The 10,902-nt window shown below is 44.2% G+C and overlaps 1 long non-coding RNA gene across 1 annotated transcript; it reads left to right on the forward strand.

Moving 5' to 3' along the window:
- Window positions 1-3,846: 3,846 nt before the first annotated feature.
- Window positions 3,847-10,586, forward strand: LOC117802760. Its single transcript, XR_004626275.1, has 4 exons — window positions 3,847-3,890; window positions 3,997-4,669; window positions 6,260-6,744; window positions 6,843-10,586. It is a non-coding gene; the product is annotated as an uncharacterized LOC117802760 (long non-coding RNA).
- Window positions 10,587-10,902: the final 316 nt, after the last annotated feature.

Genomic DNA, 10,902 nt, shown 5'->3' on the forward strand with positions numbered 1-10,902 from the left:
GCTAGTTTCCAGGTGTTCACCTTTTGATCCGGCTACAGGCAATGAGTTTCTGAAGTGGTTTCTGATGGTGTCTGACATCATTTATAGTACTCTTGAACAATCTTGTAATGTGCTAAACTACACCAAATTAAGTGAGTTAGGGGCCAAAAAAGAGTCCAATAGGCCCATGGGTATCACGAGTGTTTTGCTACTTGCTGCCTCTTGTATTGGCTGCTCAGAGGGAAGGAATGGAGTTTTTTGATACTCTAATACCTCAAGCGGTGGATCTGGTGGAGAGCTAGCACAGATCTGGGACAAATCTGAAAGGATTCAACAGTCTTAAGCACGTGGGAGTTTATAAGTTGGCAGATTATGTCCTTTTTAGTCATCCATTCATTCATTCATTCGGTCAGTCACCAAAGATCTATTGAAGTACCATTGTCTGTAATGTCTGACAGACTGGGTTGTGTGGGACTAAAGATGAGGGAGGTTGTGGTCCTGAACTTCAGGAGTTTATGATCAATGAGAGAAATGGCGTATATAAATGAACTGCCTCAAAGACAGGCTAACGTGTTGACATATGAAGGAATGTCATGTATGAGTTCGGAGGCGGGAGAGATTTCTTCCAGCTGATTTAGTCAAGAAAATATTCATTTATAGATCCGTTGATTTAACACATATGCTTAAGGACCGTTGTAAGCAAGATACAGATAGAGAGGCAGTTAGGATTCATTTACCTGAACAGTCAACAAATATATATAAGGTCTACTGTATGCCAAGTATTGTATTAGACTCTGAGGGTTGTTTGAGGGACAGGCAAAGCCCTTTCCCTCACCGAGCTTCGTCATAGTAGGGGAGACACTCAATAAATGAGTAAGCTGTATGGTAATATGATTTCAGGTAGTTGGTACTATGAAGAAAGTAAACCGGTTTAGCAGGGTAGATGACAAAAAGATGTGGGTGTTCATTTTAGACAGGATGTCTAGGGAAGACTCTGGAGGAGAGAGGCCTAATAGATGAGAGAAACAGACCATGGAAAAGAGCCTTTCAAGCGAGGAAGTGGCGAGTGTAAGCACCTGTGAGCGGGGCAAGCTTGGCGCTCTCGAGGAACCGAAGGTGGCCCGGGCAGCTGGAGCAGAGTGGCCAAGAGGGGGCACAGTGGAGGTGAAGTTGGGCAGTAGCAAAGGCCAGACCATTTGGGGCTCGTGAGCCCATTTTGGTACCATGATTAGCCTGAGGACTTGAGAAACCACTGGAGGTTTCAATAAGAGATGAGATGGTGTCTGGGTTTAGGAGTGCCCTGTAGTGGTTCAAGAAAGAAGGAAACCAGGAAACTACGTAGGAGGTGAAGGCAACAGTCTAGAGGAAATATGGCAACAGCCAGAAACTGCGTTAACAGCTGGTTTGATGAGAAGTGATTAGGGTTGGGGTCGTTTTTTAAAAAGAGAGGTTACAGCTTATGGATGTGAGGTGGGAGAGAAAAAGAGGAACCAAAGATTACTACTAGCGGTTTAGACCTGAGGAATAAGGTGGATTTTAACACACTTGACCGATATGAGGAAGATGGGGGAGAAAAGTGTTTGGGAAGATGGGGGAGAAAAGTGACCGATATGAGGAAGATGGGGGAGAAAAGTGTTTGGGAGAAAACATACTGTTTGGGCATGATGCTTGTTCCCTAGGGCTGCTGTAACTCATTACTATAAACTTGGTAGCTTCAAATGAAAAAATTTATTCTCTTATAGTTTGGGAGGCCAAAAGTCAGAAATCAAGACGTAGGCAGGGCCATGCTTCCTCTGGAGTTTCTAGGGGAAAATCCGTCTCTTGCTTCTTCTAGCTTCCAGTGGCTTCAGGCATGCCTTGGCTTGTGGCTGCATAACCCCACTCTCTGCTACACCTTTCTACGCCTTCTTCTCTGTGTCTCTATCTTCTTTTCCTCTATCTCATAAAAAAGAACATTTATCATTGGATCTAAGACTCACTAGATGATCCAGGATGATCACATCTTGAGATATTGAGCTTAATTACATTGGCAAAGAAACTTCTTCCAAATAAGATGATGTTTATAGCTTCTGAAGGTTAGGACATGGCCCTATCTTTCTGGGGACCACTGGTCAATCTACAGATGCCAGGCATATTAAGGAAAAGAAGCCTATTAGACATTTAAATGGAAATGTCAAATAGTAATTGGATAGAGCATTTAGACCTCAGAGTAAAGGTCAGGTCTGGAGATAAGACATTTGGAAGTCATCAGCATATAAATGTATTTAAAGCCCTAAGGCGAGATGGCATTGTCTGGGGGGAGGTGAACATGGAGAAAAGAGAAGAAGGCTGAGGACTCCAACACTTCAAGTTCTGGTAGAGGAGCTAAGGAGGTTGAGAGGAACTGAGAGAGAAGTAGAAAGAAAACTGAGACAGTAGAGTCTCCCAAAAGCCAAGTGAGCAAAGTGCTTCAAGGTGGAAGTTGTGGCCAGCAGCATCAGATATTACTGTAAAGTCCAGGGAAATGAGAACAGCAGACTCATCACTGAACCCAGTGATGGCAAGATGGCGACTTGATGTGTGTGGCGTCAGTAGAGTGGTGGGGATGAAAGCCTTGGTGGCATGGATTACAGATCAAATGTGAAATGAAGAAAGGGAGAGTGTTGGCCAACTTGTCTCAGTCAAGGAACTAGAGTATATCCTGAGAGAAATGGGGGGCAACCAAAACTTGAGTGGGCAGTCAAAGGAGGATTTCAGGGGAGCTGACATCTAAGCTGAAGCCCAAAGTCTCAGTATAAGTTAGCCAGTTGGGAAAAAAAAAAAAAGAGTTTTCTAGGCATAGAGAACACAAGAAGCCAGCAACAGATTTTAAGTAGAGTAATGATATGAACAAATTTGTATTTCAGAAACATTACTCTGGCCGATGATGAGTAGTGAATGACTAGGAGACCGAGGGCTGGAAGAGCAGAGTCATGCTCCAATCTAGGCAATATCTGGTGGTGGCCTGTACTGGGAAAGAGGTGGTGGGTAAGGATGATATTAATACTTCACAATCAGTGCTTAAGGGCCACTGGCCAATCAAAATGAACAGTGGCTGTAACACCCCTTGTAGCTGTGGAGGCACATACCAGCGGACGTTTGTCTGCTTGCGTGCATGGCAAGGACTGGATAGATCCTAGACTAAGTTAGAACTTAGTGTTGACAAGATTGGTTCATTGATTAGAAGAAAGAAATGAGAGAGAAAGAGAGCGAGCGAGAGAGAGACAAGGACCAAGGATGATCCTGGCGGAGGGATAGTGACGCTATTTAGCAAGGTAAGGAGCTCGGCAGGAAGAGTAGTTTGGTGAATGGGAGTGGATGAAGTTTTGCATTCTGTTCGAGTCAAGCTGGAAGTCCAGGTGCTTTGAAGTTATGCAAGTGCAGACACCCCCTGGGCCAGGGAGAAGACTGATTTGGATGTGGGGTATGGATTTGGGAGTCATTAGCAAAAGGGAATGGTAGTGGAAGCCAGGAGAGGGAATGAGCTCACTGGGGGAGAACTAAGGAGTTAGAAGCGAGGGAGACCAGAGATAGAAACACCTTGCAGTCTAGGCAGAGAAAAAAAGGATTTCAAAGAAGTGGGGGAAGGGGGGTAGAAGGGGGTAGAGAGATAGGACAATAGCCAGGAGAATGCATTGTCAAAGGAGCAAATGGAAGAGAGTGTGTCAGGAAGGAGGAAATGGTCAAAGGAATCCAGTGCTGCAAAGAGGTTCAGACAGAGAAGGAAGGAAATATCAGACAGAGAAGTTGGAGTGACAGTGAGGTCATTGCTCAGCTTGGAAAGAGCCCTGACGGAGTAGGTGGGGAGGGGGTGGGAGTGGAAATCAGATGGTGAGGAAGTGACAAGTGGCGGGTGAGAACACAGAGACGGTGAAGGTAGAAGCTCTTTCAAGGTAAGTTGGGGAAAGAAAAGCAAGTTGCATCTAGAAGGGAATGTGGAGCTGGGGAAGACCTGAACACGTTTAAATGCTTCCTGTTCTCCATCCTTTTTACTCATAGAAGGAAAAGCAAATAAGGGAGAGGCTGAAGACCCGGAGAAGATGGGAGAGGACGGGATAGACCTTGGACAGGAAGAGGACTGCCTCCTCCCTTGCAACTAAAGGGAAGAAGCCAAAGATGATTGCCAAGATAGATTTGAATGTTACATGGCAGAAATAGAGGGTGTTACTATCTTGGGGCTTATTTTTTCATAGTCATATTGAAGAGAAGCTGAGTCTAGGTGGATGAATCAGCCCTTGGCCCCCATCCCTCCATTAGAACTGCTCTTGTCAAGGTCACCATGACCTCCAATGTTACTGAAGGTTAAAACTCTCAGCCCTCATCTTACTCATTAGCAACATTGGACACAATTTATCATTTTCCGTTCCCTGCAACACTGTCTTTCCTAGCTGTATCAGGTATACTTCCTGCATTACTTCACACTCTCTGGGCCCCCATTCTACTCTAGCCATTGCTCTGGGAAAGAGTTGCATGAAGGTTTCAACCAGGGTTGTGCTTGTGTGAGCTGACCATGTCTTGCGTATCTTGCTCCCTACCCTGGGGTGTCTCCAACACCATGGAGTGGAACACCCTGCAGAAACCGGGTGGAACTAACTCTTGCACGATCCAGAAATGCAGGGGAGTTAACATTCCTTGGAGCAATCTCTGACCAGCCAAGGATAGGAGCCAAGGGGTAAGTGCTTTTTCCATTCTTCCCTGGGCAGACAGTTTGGAGATTCATTTCATAAGGCTTGTGTGAAGGTCCCACGCCTACTCCTCTGTGTTGCTATCCTGATCCCTTAGTCTTACTTCATGAGGTCCACATGCCAAAACAAACCACTAGGCCTTTTCTTCAGTTTCTTCTTTACAGGCATCCAGGCTAAGATTCTTGCTGTAAGGCAGAAGTATAAACAAGCCTGAACGCATAAACTAGACAGATTCTTTTATAGCTCTGTCCCTTCACAACAAGAGCCTGGGTCTAATTTTAAGCAATCTCTTCTGTGGCTGTGTAAAATGCAGGGCATCGTAATGTGCCAGGGAGCCTTTCAGGATCTCACCATGACTTAAGTTGATAGTTGATGACCTGAGCTTCTTGATTCTTCCCCTTTTCCAGATTTCTAAAAGCACTTAACAAAGGCCAGGCCGCTCCATAATCTTAGAACTTAGAATGTTATTGTCCCCATAGCATTCAAGTGCCACAAATAACTTTTGCCTGTATCTACAACCAAGGGGTTATCACCACCCCACTTACCACGAGCAATGGGATTCTTATTCTCAAATGGCTAGTGAATGATCCAGCCACAAAATCCTACCCTGACGGTCTGCTTCCTAGGGTCACTCTTGATAACAGGAGTCATAGCCTGTTTCTTTGAAAGACACAACTGAAACAAAGGCCTAATGTAGGTGGCTTATTTTGAAATGTGATCCCCAGGAATCAGGAGTTAGAGACAAGGATAGTAAAACAGGGGAGGAGGACCTTGATCCTGCAGGACCTTCATAAAAACCTTATGGAAGATGTCTCCAAACTGTTCACTCAGGAAAAGCATTTCACCATTCCAGGCTAGAAGGATGATAGGAGATATTTCATGGAAACAGATTCCCTGGGAATCATGGGAGTCTGGAGTGGCAGAGGCCAGGTGACAGCTCTTGGTACTTAGAGATAAGACACATGTGGTTCCTAACATGGGCTCGAGGCTGGAGTACCAAGCTGGATGCCTTGATCTCAGAGGGACCCGTGGCTATGGTTAATAGAATATGAGCTATAAGAAGAGCCCACTGCCGGTTACCCGGCTAACGTAATAATCATAATTCAAAAATGCAAGCTGGCAAGCAGAAAGCTGATGTCAGCACTGCATTGGAAAATCATGGCCCTTCACCCAACCTCCAGATCTAAGTCAGTTTGCAGACCCAGAGTCTGTTGATTGAAAGGAGGCTGGGTCCTCAAGAGATGTGGTCCTCAACTGGTGACATTTTTGCACCCAAAGGATATTTTGCAATGTCTGAAGACATTTCGGGGTGTCACAACTGGGATGGGGGTGGAGCAGGATGCCACTGACATCTAGTGGGTAGAAACCAGGGGAACTGCTAAACATTCTATAATGCACAGACAGCCCCCCACAACAGAGAATTATCCAATCCTAATGTCAACGGTGTCACAGTTGAGAAACACTGTTCTAGAAGAAGGTCCTTGCAATGTTACTGTAATATATATGGTATATAACATATATGATAAATCATATATTTATATATGATAAATCATAAATATCCCCCAAATCTTTTTCAGCTGGACCTGAAGCCAAGAGACCTGGAGAAAGCGAGGAATGCTCAAAGCTTTTCAGAGACCGCTGGATGAGAGGCCTGACTGGAGACTAATATCTGGGAATCAGAAGTGCCATCATGATCCTCCGCTTGGAGTAGGAGCTAGTAGAGGTCATGTGATAAATTGAGTTTAGGGCCAAGTCCCCTTTGTGGTTCAAAGGCTCTTGTCATGTCTGCAGTTCCTGAGTGTGTAATTAGAATCAGTTTACTTAGCAGGTGGCAGAAGCCTCAATCTGATTCCCTGACCTGTGGAGTAAGAGCTACGTAGTAGAAAGGGCTGCCTCCCTGGGTCAAGACAATATCAGAAGTGACACTACATCCCAGGGAGAGTTGCTAGGGTTACCCGTGAAGATTGAAAGTTGCAGTGCTAGTGGTCTCCAGGACACCCCTGTGCATTCCACCTGTCTGGTGAAATGCAATGGACCATGGTGGACATAGCAGACATGGCAGGTAATGACAGTGTTCCCCTCAGATCCTCTCAACTCTCTTTCTCCCTTTTTTGTGCACTCTGTCTCACATTCTGGTGTGTTTTTGCTCCTAACACCCAGCACCTGAAGTTCTTCTTTGGAGGGTGGCCCTCGCATTACAGAGGACTGCTTTGCCTGCAGGAGATGCAAACTGGAAATGCCTGAGAATTTCTTTTCTCCACTAAGGTCCCAACTATGGGGCAACCGATCTGGAGCTTGGGCCAAATGAGGAAGCATAATCTGAAGGCATAAACACTGGGGCATCTCTGGAAAGCCCTTTGGAGGGTTGCATGGTAGATATCAACAGTTCTGGAGCAAGGTCCTGCCTTTGTGACAGAGAATCACTTGTCATTTGTAAATTAGCTCCTGGAGGTGCTGCTTGGCCCTTGTAGAGATTGAGCACTTGACTGGAGGTCATGAAGTGACTGTGCCAATGGAACTGTTCATCATTATCTGGATCCTGAGTCATAAAGCTGGGTGGGCATGGTAGCAATCCATTGTGTGATGAAATGGTACATTTGCGATCGGGCCAAGTATATTCAGGACTGTGTCCGGAAGGCATAAGTATAATATAGAAACACATAGCCCAGATGTCCATGGCATTCACCTTTGTTGCACCAATACCTCTCCTTCAACTCACACCGATGACATCATGGAGCAGAGGTGGGGAAGGTACAACCTACTTTCAGGAAAAAATGCAGGCTTAGTTCACAGATGGGTTTGCACGATGTGTTGGTGTCAGCCTAAAGTCATTGGAGAAGGAAACTTCTTGCAGTAGGGATAGCTTGGAGCGGTATGCTCTTGATTGTTCAATTTGTGTGGAGCCAGACTTGCTCTGAGAGGTATGGGTATCCACACACTTTTGGGCAGAAACAAATAGCTTCACTATTTGTCAGGAGGCTGGAATGAGTAAAACTAGAAGATTGGAGACCCAGAGGTCGGGAAGGGGCATATGGATGGACCTTTGGAAATGGGCACAAAGCATCCCTGTGTCTCACAGGGATGTCCACCAGCCAGAAGTCACTGCAGAGGAAAGAGCTGACAGCTGGTCCTGTGCCTGCCAGGCAGCTTCTTTCCTTGGCCACCTAGCGCTGGTGCCGGTCAGTGAAATGGGGACAGGTGCGTGTGGGAGAACACAGTGGCAAAAATGGATCCTAAGCCTGGGGCGAGTAGCTTGGACGTCCTCTCACCAAGTCTTACCTCGCTACGGCCATTTATACTTGATATCCTCCATCTCTTTCCACTTTCATAGAAGCTCCACGCATGTAGGCTTTTTGTCTTCTGTTCATCATCCATCGCCTAGATGGATACCTTGCGTAGAAGATGGTTTCAGTACATGTTTGTTGAATGAATGGTATGATTTGCTTATGCAGCCATCGATCTCAAGAGGACAATCTGGGTGGGAGAAACAGCTGAGGTAGGGACCAGGAAGCAAGAATTTTCAGGCTTTGCTTAAGGAGTAATGACTGTTTTGTTCAGAATAATTTGACCTGCAAATTACTTTTTCTGCAGAACATTTTTGTCAATTTCACTGTATGACAGTTTATAATCTGAATGTTTTCAAAGGAATGAAGGTAGAATTAAACCTGTGGGAATTACATCTTGGCACCTACCAAAACTTTGTCCAACTTCAAACAGGCTTCCAGAATATCTCCTACCACTTTCTGACTGAAAATACGATGTCATTAGATGACTAAATTGGACAAAGTACCCTGCTATTAAGGGAAACATATCCTTTTCCTGTATCTCTCGGATTGGCTCATACCATTTCTCCAAACATGCTAATTATTTACTTCTCCATATTGCCGGTGCTAACAATTCCTTAAGATATAATTTTAGAACTTTAATAAAGAAAACGAAAACAATTTTTAAGGTTAAAAAAAAATTAAAAACAGAAGACAAAATCCAAGCTCCTATAACTTCTTAACTAGTTTCTGGAATCCACGAGTAGATGATAGATGTGATAAGCCATAGCAAATTCTTTCATGACAGTGTCTGTCAAATGTTCTACGGACTTGGAACAAATCTGTCTTCTATTTATTTTTACTCAGTGACGATCTCAGCTTCACATTGTTCAGAAAACACAAGGTCAATTTGCATACCTTGCAGAGCTCCATTTCTGTCAAAAATTTAGCACACGGGCTCAAGATCTATCGTCTGATAAGAAGCGGATTCTATGTCCTGCTAGGTTGGTGTTGCTCTTTGAGTCTGAGAGCTCGTTGGCCATCTTGGAGGATGACATGATCGCTGACCTCCTGTAGTGATGCCTTGGATGGAGGCTGTGCTTCCAAACTGTTTTCTTCCTCTCTGGTTCCCTCTCTTTCTAACTCAGCGAGCCAGTTAATCCCTGGGACTCCTGGGAAGACTTACCACATCTCCCTTTCCATTCCCCTTCTTGCAAATGAATGTGGACGAGAGTTATTAATCCGAGGGTTATTTCTTGAGGTAACTCTAGTACCTTCCAATATAAAAGTAGGTGGAAGCTTCTGAGGCCTTCGGCAGCCTGGTTGAGTCAGAGGTGATGGCAAAATAGGACGGAACAAGGATGATAGGTAACACTTGTAACGTTTCTCTGATAGGAAGAAGCACATCTCATCACTTTTATGGCATTGAATGGAAATTTTTGCAGCTGTGGCATATCTGTGGATACCACACAAATTCTTATGTACATTTACTTCAAAAGGAAAGCTCATGTCACTTCAATGTGCTTGTTGGTTGGTATGGTTCTCTTTACCTTGGCTAAGGCCCTGAAGAGCAAAGGGTCTTCCTTTTGCACTGAGGAGCTGTCAATGGATCATTCAGTATGGAAAAATAATTTCTGTAGCTAGAGCACTTCTGTGTATTTTTGCTTGGTTATGTAAGCTGCTTTGGAAATACGAAAGTAATAAGGCAAATTGTCCACTGTTGTTGCAAAGGAGCAGTTCCTGCTTCATGTCCAAGCGTTCTGAACAGAGAGCTCCAGGGAGATCACTAACATCTAGATCAACCTGATTTAGTTTATAGGTTTGGTTTGGTTTGACTAAGAGACGAATACCTAACTTCTTCTGCTATCCCGTTCTTATACCGCACAGACTGGAGGTATTTCTGTAAAACAATCAATATCTGTGTAGAGTTTTGTTTATCAGCCAACTGAACAAATGGAAAAATATTATTGGTTACTCACTTGCTTATTGCTAACTGGCTTTCTTGTTAGTCATGGAGAATATATTGTTAGCCATGGAGAGTACACACACACACACACACACACACACACACACGTGTGTGTGCATAGTCTCATGTCCATTTTAAAGCTTTAATGCTAGAGGTGAATGCTGGGATTATGCAGTCCAATTCATTTATTTCACAAGTGGGGAAATTAATTCCAGCAGGATTTAAATGATTTGCGCAATACTATAGAACCAATCGGCCAGAAGGTCCGAATTAGGACCCAGGCTTCCTGACTCTGTTCCATGATGTTTATCTCCTTGCTACACAGTCTCCAATCTATGGGCAGTGAAAATGGAAACCATGGCCTCAGATGACTTAATTCTTCGATTAGCCTTCTTATATCATGATGCTGTTAGGTCAATAAAGATATAAGCATTCATCCCCGTAATTACCTCTCCTTTCTCATCTCTGCTTTTGGATGTAGAGTAAATGTCCTCGGCATCCATCAGATTGTGGCTCATCTCTTAGGCATTAGTGATAACAACATTCAAGGTTTAGAATTTAAGACAGATGAGATCCAGAAATATTTCTCTGGTGAGAGCCTTTATAAGAATAATGATTTTTGATATAATAACTGTTAGCATAGCTGTTATCAAACATGATGACACACTAATAAAATTTCTGCTTAACCATATCATCCACGTATTCAATTTTCTTTGCGGAACAGGGCGCATTTACGTCCATTTTGGTCATTTCAAAAACACCAATAATTCTGAATGTAACCGTGCTCCATTTCCCTCAGTCAAAGAGTTGACAGGTATTTAAAAAGGCTGGGGAATATTGGGGGGGAGGGGTTGGTGGGAGGCCATCCACAGAGCTTAATTGTAATCTAGGTGGAGAGACAGAAAGAATATTAGGATAGGTGCCAAAGAGCTAAAGGAGAGTACCTGGGTGCACAGATATTATTGTCCTTGAGCAATCATCAGGTTGGGCT

This window comes from Ailuropoda melanoleuca, chromosome 6 (genome assembly GCF_002007445.2).
Source record: "Ailuropoda melanoleuca isolate Jingjing chromosome 6, ASM200744v2, whole genome shotgun sequence".
Taxonomy (NCBI): Eukaryota; Metazoa; Chordata; class Mammalia; order Carnivora; family Ursidae; genus Ailuropoda; species Ailuropoda melanoleuca.